This window comes from Coenobita brevimanus, chromosome 23 (assembly GCF_032717465.1).
Source record: "Coenobita brevimanus isolate Jiangsu-jjx chromosome 23, ASM3271746v2, whole genome shotgun sequence".
In the NCBI taxonomy this organism is placed as follows: domain Eukaryota; kingdom Metazoa; phylum Arthropoda; class Malacostraca; order Decapoda; family Coenobitidae; genus Coenobita; species Coenobita brevimanus.
The window spans coordinates 29,127,177-29,144,321 of record NC_136976.1 but is presented as its reverse complement, the minus strand read 5'-3'; the positions used below and the strand labels follow the sequence as shown (position 1 = coordinate 29,144,321).

The 17,145-nt window shown below is 40.8% G+C and overlaps 1 non-coding gene across 1 annotated transcript; it reads left to right on the top strand.

Annotated features, from left to right (window-relative positions):
* The first annotated feature begins 375 nt into the window (after positions 1-375).
* On the top strand, positions 376-494 carry LOC145393198 (5S ribosomal RNA). The gene has a single exon (XR_013896154.1). It is a non-coding gene; the product is annotated as a 5S ribosomal RNA (ribosomal RNA).
* The last annotated feature ends 16,651 nt before the right edge of the window (positions 495-17,145 follow it).

Below are 17,145 nucleotides of genomic sequence, written 5' to 3'. Positions count from 1 at the left end.
GGCTGTGCATATGAATGTATATATTTACAGATATTATTCATTGTCACTCTGCAAGCCTGACCCACAATAATAATAACTAGAATGGCACTCATTAGAGCGTACACCTCCGCCAACGCCCTATCTCGCAATGTTAAAGTGAAAAAAAAAAAAATCCTGGATCCGCACCTTTATCCGGATCCGAACCAAAATTTAATGGAGTGTATTCTGGGCCATGGTCCATTCTTCTACCAAGTTTCGTGAAAATCCGTCCAGTAGTTTTTGTGTAATCTTGCTCACAAACCAACCAACCAACAAACAAACGGGCAGGGGTGAAAACATAACCTTGGCGGAGGTAATAATAATAATATTATTATTATTATTATTATCATTAGTAGGGCCAACGGCCATACCACGTTGAGTACACCGCTTCCCGTCCGATCAGCGAAGTTAAGCAACGTTGGGTCTGGTTAGTACTTGGATGGGTGACCGCCGGGGAACACCAGATGCTGTTGGCATCCCTACGTGTCAAGTGGGGTTGGTGGAGGATTAGTGCCCCTCCCTGTAAAACAATTAACTCTAAGCCATTGGCAACCCCGTCTGGGATACATGGCGTCTGGCATTCAATGAATGAATGAATCATTAGTAGTAGTAGTAGCAGCAGCAGTAGTAGTAGTACTATATCAATAATGATGTCAATGAAATACATGAATAAAACACAAGAAACAAATCCACTTATGCGAAATGTCGGCGATGTCGTAGCTCATATAGGAATGGTCTTCAGTATTTGACCTTTACGGCTATGGCGCATTTGCGTTCATCAGGACCATTCAAGTATCAGAGAAAAACAAAGACAGAAAAACTCACATTGACTGACGAGTATACATTAATTCTACCATAAACACTAGGGTCAAGGAATCCGTTTTTTCGAGCTGCCCTTGAATACACGATTCTTCTTCTTCTTCTTCTTCTCTTCCTCTTTTTTCTTCGTTTTTTTTCTCCTCATCATCATCTTCCTTTTTTTCCTTTTCTTATTCTTCTTCGTCATCCTCATCATTTCCATCACCATCATCATCATCATCATCATCATCATCATCTTCTTCTTCTTCTTCTCTTAATCCTTTATTGCTACCTACTTGACTGAAAAGAATGTAGCTGCCACGAGAGGTAGTTATTTTTCAGGTGCAGACTTCATACTGGAGAAATTCTCAGTCGTTCCAAATATTACAAAGAGAAAACTACAAAAGGCTAGAGAGTATAACTAACAGTAAAACTGACCCTTTGTAGTGGCCTATTGTACTGATGTGTTTTGACGAACTAAATTTTTGACATTAATTATTCATGACTGAAACTTCGGACCTATCGCACGTTCACTGACTTATTATCTGTGGGACCATCTTTTATCGCTTTTATCAGCCAGTTAGATCGCTAAAACAGTTTTGATCTCTCTTCAGATGAAAGCATCGTGACTGTGTTTACAGCTGCGTCGGCAGCATCAGCATAATTAAGCACTCCAGTTCAATGACGTATTTCCTGTATTGTTGTTGCGGTTAACAGACGATTTTATTCAGCTGGTACTGGAGGGATTAATGAACGCTGTATCTAACTCTCGTATTCGAAAAGTTTCTTCACAGCTGAATATAACTGTTCAGATATAGCAAGAATGAATATGAAAAGAATTAGTAACAGAATACATAACCGGAATGAAGGGGTTAATTATGCTTCATGATGAGGTAGTCAGTGGGTAGTAACACAAATGTAGAACTACTTTAAGTCCATAACATTACACAACTATGTCACAATATCACTAGGGGAATGTTTAAGCTTTACATTGCCCACCAGTTCTACTCACTAAATTATTACATGTACCCTAACACTGACTTCTGAAGTTGAACATAACAGATCACTTTCACGTTTAGATGTAGGGAGTCATTCGTAATGACAGGGGTTACAAAACTTCCATATACAGAAAACCAGCTTTTACGGGGCTCTTCCTGCTTCTCTCCTTCCTTCCTGTCACTTTTTTATTACTCTACTTTCCACTACAGGAGGATCTACATTCACTGACAAGTCGAATTTTTCCTGCAACCCAGGAAAACATTTACAACACTGGGTGGTAAACATATAGATAACGGTGTTCTGTGGTGCCTGCTATAGTGTCCTTGCTAACTGGGTGGAGAGACACAAATGCAGCATCCATAAGATGTCACTATACAAAAGGGGATCTCTCTCTCTCTCTCTCTCTCTCTCTCTCTCTCTCTCTCTCTCTCCTATGATGCATTACAAGGACTTCACACTGCAGGAAATCACAGGTAGCTTGTACTTGTCGTAAATCCAGTTAATATACCGATATTTTCCTTGTAGTGGTGGAAATTCTAGTAATTATAATGATTTTTTTTCATAAAGTGCTTGAATCATATAGTTATTATTTGAGCTGCTGTTGGTGAAGGCTTCCTGGTACGAAATGTCTATCTGTTAATCCATTTATTGAGAAACCCCTAAAAATTACTTGAGAGGTGGTCACAAACAAATAGCCTTCATGGGTCCTGTCCTCTGTCATCTCGCTGCCCTCCCTCCAGTTTGCACACCCCTTCTCTCATATATCTCTCTATTCCACCCCTCCATCTCATCCTTGGTCTTCCCCTCCCCCTCTCCCCCTCCACCTTACTCAAATACACTCTCCTAGTCAGTCTATCTTCTCCATTCTCTCCACATGGCCAAAGTACTCATTTATATAACATGTCAGGAAATGGAGATTTACCTGGGCATTAGTTAAGGTGAGATTTATTTCCTTACTTCATTAATATATGCAGAAAGGAGAATGAAAAGCTCTCTTTACTGTTTGGTACTTTTGTTTGTTGGTGGGAGAATACTGTTAAAATTTGTTTAAAAAGGAAACAATAGTTAACAGGCCATAAACAGTTAAATTTAATTACGCATACTTGAGAGAGAGAGAGAGAGAGAGAGAGAGAGAGAGAGAGAGAGAGAGAGAGAGAGAGAGAACAACATGCTTGGCTTTCCTTTGACACATCGTTAGCACTGAGCTGGTGCTGGAAAGGGACGCCTTCACGTGCTGGCGCCGATATAACCTCGGCTCTACAATTACCTGGCAACGTCCCTGCTCTCCCTCTCTAACCCCAGAGAGGAAGAATGTGAACTGCAGAAGGACGACTACAGCCTGCTCTGTACCGGGTTCACGTCCAGATGAATGTATAGTAAATGCAACAGTAAATACCGATTTGCTTTCAAAAATTCGTGACTACACTTATTCACTTGCCACAGATACCTCGTTAACTTCAGAATCACTCAGCTGGAGCGTCGGCCAGCTGTTATGATGTGGTTATTACGACAGTATTATTATTATTATTATTATTATTATTATTATTATTATTGTTGTGACTAGTAGTAGTATTAGTAGTAGTAAGAGTAGTAGTGGTAGTGGTGGTGGTGGTGGTGGTGGTAGTAGTAGTAATAGTAGTAGTAGTAGTAGTAGCAGTAATAATGGTAGTAATAACAATAGCAGTAATAGTAGTAGTAATAATACTGATAATGGCAGTAGTAATAGTAAGAGCAGTAGTAGTGGTAGTAGTAGTATAGTAATAGCATTAGTAGTAGTAGTAGTAGTAGCAGCAGCAGCAGCAGTGGTAGTGCTACTGGTCGTAGTAGTGGTAGTGGTGGTAGTAGTAGCAGTAGTAGCAGTATTAGTAACAGTAGTAGTGGTAACAATGGAAGAAGTAGTCGTAGCAGCAATAGCAGTAGTTACCCGTCTCCTCCCCGGAGGGGCTGGGTGACGGGTATTGTTTTCATTCGATTTGTCTGTTTCTTTGTCTGTTTGTTTAACAACTTTACGCGAAAACTACTTGTGCGATTTTGACTAAAATTAAAGGGATGATGGGCTATGACCTTCTGATTACTTGATTAAATTTTGAGCTTAATTGGGCGAAGGCACTGGCTGTAGGCCCAAAAAATGTAAAAAAAAAAAAAAAAAAAAAAGATTTTCTTCGCCATAGCTCCTTTCAAATTCGTCATTTCCACATGAAACCAAAACCTAAAAGTGCATCCTTCAATTCTGCATCTTATAACATGCCTCATTACAACAGGGGGTCATCCCCCAGTTAGCGGTAGGGGGCCAGTATCAGTTGGGTCGGTCCTGAAATTTCAAATGGGTATAAAATCGTCAGTTTCACTCGATTTACTCCAAATTTGATATGTGACGTCGTTAACTAGATATCCTGCTGTGTTTATAAGTCAGCAATAAAATGACTGCCGGGGACGGGTTAGCTGTGCCTTGGCATCGCTTCTTGTTATTGTTCTTGTAGCCCCACGTTCATCTGAAATGTGAACCCGTAGAACCGAAGGCTGAAATTGTCCCTCTCTTGCAGTCCACTCTCCTCCTTCTGGGGGACAGGGAGGGAGCTGATGGACATTTATTTTATTATGTAGTGAGCCGCCAGGTTATACTGGTGCCACTATATGAAGGCGTCCCTCCCCAGCAGCTGTTTTGGAGCGATTCATTGTCTTTATGGCCGCTTCCATCACCACACCACTGGCCACGCCGCAATGCACCACACTGCCCTCACACACTGGAGATGACGTCACACGTGGAAGGACAGAAACCGTACCCTAAGAGGACCGTTTGGATACTAATGACGTATAACAAACTCCGCAACATTTATTAACCATACTTTTGTCACGATAAAATCTTCTCAGATCAGTACATTTTGATTCCCTGGACTGAGCATGTTTCATCGTTCATTGGGAAGATTTTTTTTCTACTTATTCGCGATAATTTCCTGACTGTGATGGTAAAAGCAGCTCCTCTATTACAAATATTTTATATTATTTTTTTAAAGCAATGGCCGTAATACTGTGTATATATATATATATATATATGTATATATGTATATATATATATATATATATATATATATATATATATATATATATATATATATATATATATATATATATATATATATATATATATATATATATTGTTACATAGCCTATGATTTCATCATCCCTTGTATAATTCTAACTTATGATCCAGTTTTGTTTCATGATTGCATCATCCTTTGTATAATCCTAATGAACAGTATGCTGCATGTTTGTTCACGATTCGCCACGTGGATTCCATAGCGACCAGGCTTGCGTGTTCTACCTCACTCCCCCCTTCTCCCCCTTATAGTAGAGTAAGTCGTTTTTTCTGTTGTTCAGAGCAGGACTGTCAACTCTTCCTCCCCTGTGCCTTCATTTCCGCGTCCTTCTTACAAGTTGAATCAAGCTCTGCTATCCCCCTATATAATGAGCTCAGTCTCTGCATTAGTTGCCACTTAGATCTACTCCTCATTCTGTTCACATCTCTGTCCTTCCCTGTACAGTATATTATTATTTCTGTGAGTGCTCAGGAAGTCTCCAGCCATCTAGCTGCTGTATAATTTGAGTATAAGTGTTATTACCATTTTTCTTGTACTGCATAGCCTAAGGCATTAATTCGTAAGCCTGGTAAAGTTTTTATGATTCATATTGGTTCCATACTGTCAGCCAGTATTAGTAATAATTTGTTCGTTCGTTCGTTGAAAGATTCCCTGCACATACAGTGCAGGCCGGGCCATACATTAGCCCTGTCAGTGGTGTATGGGCTGATTAAAAAACAGTAAGTGGGGAGGACAGGACCTGGGGAATGCCCAGCACACACGTCCTGTCTCTTGACTGGCTTTGTGGTGTGTGAAAAATATTTTGTATCTGTAATAATATTAAATATTTTGTATCTGTAATAATATTATATCTTGCTTTAACTGAGCATTATCCGGTTTTCTCATTTTATCAGGGCTGACTTAGATAAATTTGCTCTTGCTAATTTCGTGTTAATAGAGGCTATTGCAGTTAACCATATATGTAACCTGTTTTGCCATTACATTATCCTTATGAGTCCTGAATGTTTAGTTGTTTGTTTGAGCATTAAACTTTAACTTGTAATTTTACCTAACTCTTTTGTTTTGAACCTGGAACTTTGCGGGACAGTAGTGATTTTACTATTCTCACTTGAAGTGTTCATTATCTCTCTCTCTGTTCCGTAACAATATATATATATATATATATATATATATATATATATATATATATATATATATATATATATATATATATATATATATATATATATATTCTAGCACAAAACAAATTTACCCACATCAATAGAGTTTCGTAGTGGACCAACCACACACACACATACTCTCTCTTGCTCTCTCTCTCTCTCTCTCTCTCTCTCTCTCTCTCTTCTGTATCGTATGAGATGTCTGTCATTTACTGCATCACTTCGTCTGTGGGAAGCCATACAACATATAACAATTCAAGATCAAGAGGTAACATCTCAGAGCAATACAGCATGTTTCGACCCCCAGATATCCAGAGCCATAGTGCTTCATGAAGTTTGTTTCCACGTGAGGCTCTTATGCCTTGGCAGAAGCTGGCCAGTATTTTCCTTTGTGTTCCTCTGGTGTTAGAAAGTCCTGTTAACACGGAGAGTTATGGGAAAAACCAACAAAGGAAGAGGAGGGAATGAGACAGAAAGAAACAAAAATCGAGTGAAAGTTAAAAATGGCAGGGTGAGGGGGGATGATGTTAGGCGACCCCATCCCCACCCCACTAAAAAAAACTGCTGCTATTGCTACTACTGCAACTACTATTATTTCTACAACCACTAGTGCTACTACTACCACCACTAGTTCTACTACTACCACCACTACCACTACTACCACTACTACTACTACCACTACTTTTTTATGCGAGGAAGAAGAAACCAAAGGCTGAGCCCGCAAAACGTCCCTTCCAAGAAAACAAAAACAAAAACAGAAGAGAGCCAAATTCAAGATCCATTCATTTCGAGATGCCTGGACACACTGCGTTTGAAAGACTGGAGATCATAAGAAGTAGGAAATACAGACAAAGGGAGACAGTTCCAGAGTTGACCTGTTGCATAAATGAAGGACTGGGAGTAACGGTTAACTCTTGCATTAGAGAGCTGGACAGAAAAGGGATGAGAGTTTGTTGCTAGACGGGTGCTACGCACCCGTCGTAGAGGTGGAGGAATGCAAGCATACAGTTCAGAGGAGCAGTGACCATTGAAGTAGCGATAGAAAAGAGATCAAGAGGCAACAGTGCGGCGAAGAGACAGAGGTAGAAGGGGGCGAGTAAGAGGAGGAGGGTTGATGAGACGAATAGCCTTTGGCTCCACCCTATTGAGAAGAGCTGTATGTGGGGAGCCTCCCCACATATGAGAGTTGTACTCTAAACGGGGGCGAATAAAACCCGTATATAAAGTCAACAACTGTGCAGGGGCAAAGAAGACACGGAGTCGGCTCAGCACACCCTATCTCTTGGAAGCAGATTTTACAAGAGATGCAATATGATCTTTCCAAGATAAGTCCCGTGTGAATGAAACCCCAAGCATGTTCAATGATGATGCAGGATTGAGCTGGATAATATTAAACATTAGTGAGTACTCCTCTGGAAGATTTTGAAGGGCTGATAGTTGTAAAAACTGAGTCTTCGATACATTAAAAACAAGATTATTTTTACCCCACTCAGAGATACGATCCAGGTCAGACATTAGGTGTGTCATAGCCTCATCCCTTGTTTGTTGAAGTAACTGCTGAGATAGACGTTGTGGAAACCGAATGGAAAGGTGAAGGGTGGAATCATCAGCGTACAAGTAGATAGGATAAGATGTACAGTCACTCATAAAAGAAAAGACCCCCCCTGCGTTAGAGGCAATATAACTCGGGGTATTCAGTGTTGGTAACAGTGTATTTGACGTCAGCCATATGGGGGGATGAGGAGGGGTGTTTGAGAGGAGGGCGGAGTTAATCTGCACGAAACACTGCTTCAATCCACATTTCTAGTCAAACATACATCATATCTGATTTGTTATGTTGTCCTTCACACAAAATTAACTTTATGCTACAAGAACAAAGAACTTTCAGGTGATAACACAATCCCATACCCGAAACATTTATGCATTAATGCCGCACACCTTCATAAATCCCACCCTCTCATTCTCACCCTCACCCACTCTCACCTTACTCTCACCTTCACTCTCTCTCACACTCTCACACTTTCAGCCTCACTCGCACTCTCACCCTAACTGTCACTGTCACTACCACTATCAACGTCACTCTCTCTCTCTCTCTCTCTCTCTCTGGTCCGTTTAGCCGACGAAGCACAGTACTGCCATCACACACATGATCACACATTAATGAGGTGTGTGGCCACCGCAGATGTGCAGTAAAACTGTCAATCATATAAACATAAACCTGGTTCTTAATAAGTTGATATGGTATCACTTTAATCTATCCCAGACATTGTTTGAAACCAGATATTGGGAAGGGAGGATTAGAAGGCACGGAGTGGTTCGTGGCAACCATGTCTGTTATCAGATTCTAGGTTGTTGGATTCTGGGTTATCAGATTCAAGGTGTTATTTATAATGGCAGGCTACCTTGGTTATAGATATACCATTATAATGTATAACCACATAATACTCAGTGTAATCTATAATTGTGTGTGTGTGTGTGTGTGTGTGTGTGTGTGTGTGTGTGTGTGTGTGTGGCACTCTTTATATGGTAGGCATTACTTGGTTATTTATACACAAGTCCAGTAATAACACACTATGAGGAAATAATGAAATAAAAATTATGACAAGTGTTACAGAGCCATAAATTGCACCATATAGTATGCTATACGGAACAGTGAACTATTAATTATAAAGAATGAACGACTTTACCAATACAGTAAAAGGGATGACTTAAGTCGAGAGTATACTGCATTCCTGTATTCCTCAACATTCCTCCACGGCTCGGAAATCCCCCCCCCAACACACACACACACACACACACACACACACACACACACACACACACACACACACACACACACACACAATTATAGATTACACTGAGTATTATGTGGTTATACATTATAATGGTATATCAATAACCAAGGTAGCCTGCCATTATAAATAACACCTTGAATCTGATAACCCAGAATCCAACAACCTAGAATCTGATAACAGACATGGTTGCCACGAACCACTCCGTGCCTTCTAATCCTCCCTTCCCAATATCTGGTTTCAAACAATGTCTGGGATAGATTAAAGTGATACCATATCAACTTATTAAGAACCAGGTTTATGTTTATATGATTGACAGTTTTACTGCACATCTGCGGTGGCCACACACCTCATTAATGTGTGATCATGTGTGTGATGGCAGTACTGTGCTTCGTCGGCTAAACGGACCAGAGAGAGAGAGAGAGAGAGAGAGAGAGAGAGAGTGACGTTGATAGTGGTAGTGACAGTGACAGTTAGGGTGAGAGTGCGAGTGAGGCTGAAAGTGTGAGAGTGTGAGAGAGAGTGAAGGTGAGAGTAAGGTGAGAGTGGGTGAGGGTGAGAATGAGAGGGTGGGATTTATGAAGGTGTGCGGCATTAATGCATAAATGTTTCGGGTATGGGATTGTGTTATCACCTGAAAGTTCTTTGTTCTTGTAGCATAAAGTTAATTTTGTGTGAAGGACAACATAACAAATCAGATATAATGTATGTTTGATTCGAAATGTGGATTGAAGCAGTGTTTCGTGCAGATTAACTCCGCCCTCCTCTCAAACACCCCTCCTCATCCCCCCATATGGCTGACGTCAAATACACTGTTACCAACACTGAATACCCCGAGTTATATTGCCTCTAAAGCAGGGGGGGTCTATTCTTTTATGAGTGACTGTACAGCTTAGAAGATCATTGATGAATAAAAGGAAGAGAGTTGGTGATAGGACAGAGCCCTGAGGAACACCACTGTTGATTGATCTAGGAGAAGAACGATGACCGTCTACAACAGCGGCTATAGAACGACCAGAAAGGAAGCTATTGATGAAGGCATAGATAGAAGGATAGAAACCTTAAGAGGGCAGTTTGGAAATTAAAGATTTTTGCCAGACTCGATCGAAAGTCTTTGAGATGTCAAGTGCAATGGCAAAGCCTTCGCCAAAGTCCCGAAAGGAGGATTACCAGGAGTGTGAAAGATAGGTGAGAAGATCGCCTGTGGAGCGTCCCTGACGGAACCCATACTGACGATCAGAAAGTAGGTTGTGACAGGAAAGATGCTTTAAAATTGTTCTGTTAAGAATAGACTCGAAAACTTTTGAGACACAGGATGTTAAAGCAACTCGACGATAGTTAGAGGGTTGGGAATGGTCACCCTTCTTTGGGACTGGCTGAATGAGAACAAACTTGCAGCAAGAAGGAAAGGTACAAGTTGACAGACAAAGGCGAAAGAGTTTACATAGATAGGGTGTAAGCACAGAAGCACAGTTCTTGGGGACAACAGGAGGGACTCCATCAGGCCCATATGCCTTGTTAGTACTGAGGCCAGTGATGGCAGAAAATATATCAACTGAAGACATTTTAATGTCAGCCATGAGGAAGTCAGAGGGGGGGGGGGAAGTGATGGAGGAACAGCACCGGAATCGTCTAAGGTGGAATTGGAGGAGAAAGCCTGAGCGAAGAAATCTGCTTTATTAGTAGAAGAAATAGCTACAGAGCCATCATAGTAGAAAAGAGGAGGGAAGGATGATGAGGTAAAGTTGTTAGAAAGGTTTTTGGCAAGGTGCCAGAAGGAGGGTGAAGAATTTGAGTTGGAGAGTTGAGAGCATTTTGTATGGATGAAATTATTTTTGGCAGAGCGAAGAACAGACTTGGCACGATTCCGGGCAGAAACATAAAAAGGATGTCATTCAGGTGTTAATTGGCTCCGTTACCTTTTATAGACTCTCTCCTTGTTGCGGGCAGCAATAGAACAACCGTGATTAAACCAAGGCTTTCTTGCATTAGTCAAAGGATATGAGAAAGGAATGTATGCTTCCCTGCCTGAGAGAATAACCTCTGTAATGCGCAAGGCATACTCAGATGGCTCCCGGCCATGGAAGCAATAATCATTCCATGGCAAATCAAAGAAGTACTGCATGAGGGCCTCCCAATCCGCAGCTCCAAAGTGCCACAGACGACGTTTCTTTGGAGTCTCCACAGGCCGTACCGGAACGATAGGACAGGTTAATGTAATAAGGTTATGATCGGAGGAGCCCAGCTAGTATTACCACTACTACTAAATAGCTAAAGAAAGAAAGAATTAAACAAAATCGTAGCAGAAAACAGGAAGCTGGAATGGAATTAGGCAATAGGAAGGGTAAAGGAGAGAATAACACGACATGGTAAAATAAATTGGCCTCCCTGAGAACCCTACCACTAACTGATAGTCAGTAAAGAAACAAGTCCGACTCTTGTACTAATCACTTCGTATGTATAATTATATATTTGATGTCAACAGAAGAGATTGTTAGGCTTTGGGAAAGATTTTTGAACTGGAGGAGCTAGATATACCCTTGATCAACTCCTTCCAAAATAGACGAATAAAATCGTTGAGTAATGGGGCTAAAAATATCTGTTCTTTAGAAGCATAACCTTTTGATGTTAACATTTATGAATGTTTTCCTTATAAACGAAATACATATATCCAAACTAGTAGGGGAAAGCCTAAACATACCAGTTCATTATTTCATTCTGCGACTCCCGTTCCGTATACTTATTTGTTTCCAGTTAGAATATAATAGCATTTTTTTTTCGTCAGGTAAGCATGAAGATTTTTCCGACTGCAAGAGGGAAATATTATAGTAGAACAGATTAGGTAATGAGGAAATGAAAGACAGGAATAATTGGGACAATGAGAAGGATATGTGGTATGACCAAATGAAATTACTAAATTTTAGAAAACTGTGAATGTTTTATAATCAAAGCACTTTAGATGATAATGATGAGAGAGAGAGAGAGAGAGAGAGAGAGAGAGAGAGAGAGAGAGAGAGAGAGAGAGAGAGAGAGAGAGAATATAACAAGCGTGGTGGGAAAAAACAGAGTGAGCAAATGTCTGTAGGAAACTAAGCTGAAACTGTAAAATTTAAATATAAGACATAAACTTCCGTGAAACGTACCCTTAACAAATAGTTTGGCATTTTTTCTAGTCTTTTGCAGGTGACGGTTCCCACAGCAGTTAGGATGTTGGTATGGAGGACGTGGTATTGGTGAGAGAGTATGAGAGGGTGGGATGGTACTGCAGTCTACCATCCTCCTTTTGGGGGACAGGGAAGAAGCTGAAGGACGTTTATAACACTGGACAGCGGAGCCACCCGGTTGTATCGTTGCCCTCGTATGCAGACATCGTTCTTCAGCACCGAGAGCCACAATGATAACCTAGTTCACCATCATTATTATGCTCTATGACTTCAGGAAATTAATTCTCTTCCCTCGTTATTTCTTCCTAAGTTTACACCCTGGAGTGAAATGTCACATACACAAGCACCAAAATATTAAGGAAACATTTTCATGTTCCGTCTATCCTGCCAGCACACCGACGCAGAGGGAGAAGCGACACGTGAACAAAAATGTGAGTCTAATAATATCATAATGTGGGTTTCTGTGGAAGGAGACTGGGATGAAGGCATATTAATTACGGTACATCAAAGGAATATACTGTACGAGAGTAGACCGACTGTGTAAATTTAATCCTTTCCTGACCATGTCTTCTCTCGTATTTTAGTCCAACTACCGCTACAAGCCTACGACTTTATTCAATTGAGAAAGATTCATAAGGGACTGAGAGTGTTAATACTGACATCATTAACCCTCTCGTGCACGGGTCTTATCGTATTTTATTCCATCTACTTCCAGACGGTTTTCTTCAGCTGAGAGTGAGCCATAGGAGACTGAGTGTTATGAGTGTTATTAGTGATGCCATTAACCTTCTCACGGTTAGGGCATCTCTAGCATTATATTACAGTTAACACCAGGCGATTTTATGTACTTGAGAGAGGGCTACAGAAGACTGAGGGTACAATAATACTGTTACCAAAATTCTCTCATGGCCGGGGCAACTCCAGTATTTTACTCCAAATAAATCTACACAGTTTTATTGACACAAGAGTGAGTAACAGTAGTCTGAGGATGGTAAAAGGAATGAAAAACAGATGTGGACAATCTTTTCGAGACGTTGCGGCAGTGTCACATAACCGTTTTTTCTTGCAACTTTTCAGTGACAAATAATAATGTCAGCTTTTAAAGAAAGTCGGCCATATGGGTCTTTGCAATCACAATCGGCAGCAGCCACGAAAAAGCCGCTACCAGGATCGAACTGCCGAAGAAAGGCGTCCGGACACACAACTCGTGTGTCAAAGCCATCACTGTCACGGCATTTGCTGTCTGTGATCCTTTGAAGAAAGCAAGGCAACGGGTATAAATGCGATCATGACCAGCAAAATTAGTGTATATATATATATATATATATATATATATATATATATATATATATTGTTACGGAACAGAGAAAGATAACGTACACTTTAAGTGAGAATACTAAGAGTCACTACTGTCCCGTAAAGTTCCAGGTTCAAAACAAAAGAGTTAGGTAAAATTACAAGTTAAAGTTTAATGCTCAAACTAACAACAAAACATTCAGGACTCATAAGGATAATGTAATGGCAAAAAACAGGTTAAATATATGGTTAACTGCAATAGCCTCTATTAACACGAAGTTAGCAAGAGTAAATTTATCTAAGTCAGCCCTGATAAAATGAGATACCAGATAATACTCAGTGAATGCCAGATAAATTATTACAGATACAAACTATTATCAAAAATGACTGACATAAAACCCAACATCAATCACAAACACCTCACTAGGCCCAAGAATTAACCTTATGCTACACAGTACAAGAAAAAATGCAACAACAGTTATACTCTAATTACACACAGCTGCTAGATGTTTGGAGATTTCTTGAGCACTCACAATAATAATATCTGTACAGGGGAGGACAGAGATGTGAACAAAATGAGGAGCAGATCTAAGTGGCAATGATGCAGAGACTGAGCTCATTATATAGGGGCCAGGAGAGCTTGATACAACTTGTAAGAAGGACGCGCAAATGAAGCCATGGGGACAAAGAGCTGAAAATCCCGCTCTGAATAACAGAGAGAACGACTTACTCTACTATAACGGTAGAAAGGGGGGGACTGAGGCAGAACACGCTCGTGATCAAACATGCAGCATACTGTGCGTTAGAATTACACAAAGGATGATGAAATCATAGGCTATGTAACACCTCCCCACAAAGAAAAAAGAAATTTACAAAGGAAATTTCTTATTACTCTAAAACAATCTGTATATGGCATTAAAAAACATGCAAAAGTCTTTCCTAGTGTTACAAAACATGAGATCTCCCTAGCACGTTCAGTCATAGGTACTTGCCAGTATCCCTTTAACAAATCAAACTTACTTATGTACCTAGCCTTTCCGATCTTGTCTATGCAATCTTCCACACGAGGGAGAGGGTAAGTGTCTGTTTTGGTTATCTGATTAACACGTCTGTAGTCAATGCAAAGCCGCTGTGACCCACCTGGCTTAGGGACCAGAGTGACAGGAGAACTCCACTCGCTCTGACAGGGCTCAATCATCTTGTGGTCCAACAGGTAGCCAAGCTCCTTCTGGATGAGAGGAACTTTCACTGGGTTCACACGGTAAGGAGGCAATTTAATTGGCTTTGCGTCTCCAACATCGACATCATGCATCAACACAGTGGTTCTTCCTGGAGTGGCACGGAACACTTGCGGGTACTCCTGCAGTAATGCCGAAAACTCCTGCCTTTCCTTAACCACGTCCTTTGCTGAGATATTTCTAAGTGGAATAGCTTCAGGATAACGAGTAGCCATATCAATCAGGGTCAACACATAAGAAAATCCTGAAGAAGTCTTAGGAAGAGGGCCCACAATATCCACCAACACACGGGTGAAAGGCGCCTCAAAAGGAGGAATGGGAACTAGAGGTGCAACCTTTTCGGTCTGATTACACTTCCCCACAACTTGACAGGTGTGACAAGACTTACAATACCAGGAAACATTCCTGAAGATACCTGGCCAGTAGAAGTGTTTCAAAATGCGTGCCACAGTCTTCCTCACTCCAAGGTGTCCTGCCAAACTGGAATCATGAGCCACTCTAAATCATGATATCCTGCCTACAAACACGAGGGATGACAACTTGATGTACAACCTCCCATTCACAGTCGGCTGATGCTGTTGGGGGTCTCCACTTCCTCATAAGTACTCCTGACTTTACATAATAACAAGTAGAAGCACCGGCTGACTCTTCTTCACTGCAAGCAGAGTTAGCTAGACCTTTCAACTCAGGGTCAGCAACCTGCAACTCAACCAACTCTTGACGAGACAAATTATCAACACTACGGGGTACTGCCTCATCTGGTGAGTGGTCCAAATTAGCAAGAAAAGTGTCAGCTAGGATAACATCATCATCATCATTATCCTCTAAATCACCAGTAACTTTAGACTTAGCCCTAGTGACAGCACATGCAGGGAACACATCAGGGACATCACAATCCTGGGACGCAGCCACTGGCTCACTAGACAACTGAGGAGCTGGACACACTTGACTTCCACCAATATCATTTCCAAGTAAGAAAGTTACACCTGACATTGGGAGTGTCTCAACCAACCCAACCATAACGGAACCATTAACAAAACTAGACTCTAAATTCACTCTGCACAGAGGGACAGAGAAGTAATTATTCCCTACACCTTGTAAGATTACAGTTTCATCAGAGGAATTAACATTAGAGCCTAGAACACTGGTCAGCATAAGGGATTGGCAAGCACCTGTATCACGATATATTTGAACTGATTTCCTGTCATTACTGTCCAGAGGACTGACAAAACCATCAGACAGGAAATTAGCACATGAACTCTTGAGAGTGTCACCCACGTTACTGCTCAAAAGAGGAGCTCCATCATGAGAATTTAAGTTACCCCTCAAAGCAGGTTCAGTTAACTCAGTTAAAGAATTCTGGGAACTCTCAAGAGTGGACACTAGACCAATTGACTGAATATTTAAAGACTCCTTTTTGTTCACATCACGCTGTCTCCTGAAACATCTGTCCGTAGTATGACCAAGCTTACTACAATAAGTACATTTACTTTTCTGAAATCTAGAGGTGAAGCTGGTATTTACTTCCTGAGACACATCATCCTTATTCTCTTTCCTGTTACCTGTACTCTGAGTAGAGGCAACGTACTTACTCTCAGCTTTCCCTTTTTCTTTAGAATATCTCTTGTGAGTGAGAACATATTCATCAGCTAAAACTGCAGCATCAGACAAATTATCTATTCTTCTCTCATCAAGATATAGGCTTACATCTTTACTAATACACCTCTTGAAATCCTCCAGCAAAATCATCTGCTTAAATTTACCAAAATCAGAATCCACATTCTTAGAATTTAATCACTGCTCTAACAGATCTTCTTTGATTTTTGCATACTCAACATGGAATTGCTTATCTTGCTTGTAAGTTGTCCTAAATTTTACTCTATAAGCTTCAGGAACAAGCTCATAGGCTTACTTAAGAATCAAGCTCTTAACTACATCATAATTATCAGACTGATCCTGAGGCAAAGATGCATAAGTTACTTGAACTTTACCGGTGAGAACAGTTTGAAGGAGTACTGGCCAATACTTTTTTGGCCAATTAAAACCTGTAGCTACCCTCTCAAACAACTGAAAATACTTTGTTAAATCAGATTCATTAAAAGGAGGGACAAGTTTAACATTTTTAGCCACATCAAAATCATCAGAGCTAGATGATCCAGTTCCACCTTGTTTCATGCGATACTCATGGTCTGCCTGAATCCTAGCAAGTTCAACTTGTGCGTGAAACTCAGCCTCCTTAACATCAGCCTCCTTAGCACGTGCTTGAAATTCAGCTTCCTTCACACGAGCCTCCTGCAGGGCTAGCTGTAACTTAGCTGCTAAGTTATTATATAAAGTCAGGAGTACTTATGAGGAAGTGGAGACCCCCAACATCATCAGCCGACTGTGAATGGGAGGTTGTGCATCAAGTTGTCATCCCTCGTGTTTGTAGGCAGGATATCATGATTTAGAGTGGCTCATGATTCCAGTTTGGCAGGACACCTTGGAGTGAGGAAGACTGTGGCACGCATTTTGAAACACTTCTACTGGCCAGGTATCTTCAGGGATGTTTCCTGGTATTGTAAGTCTTGTCACACCTGTCA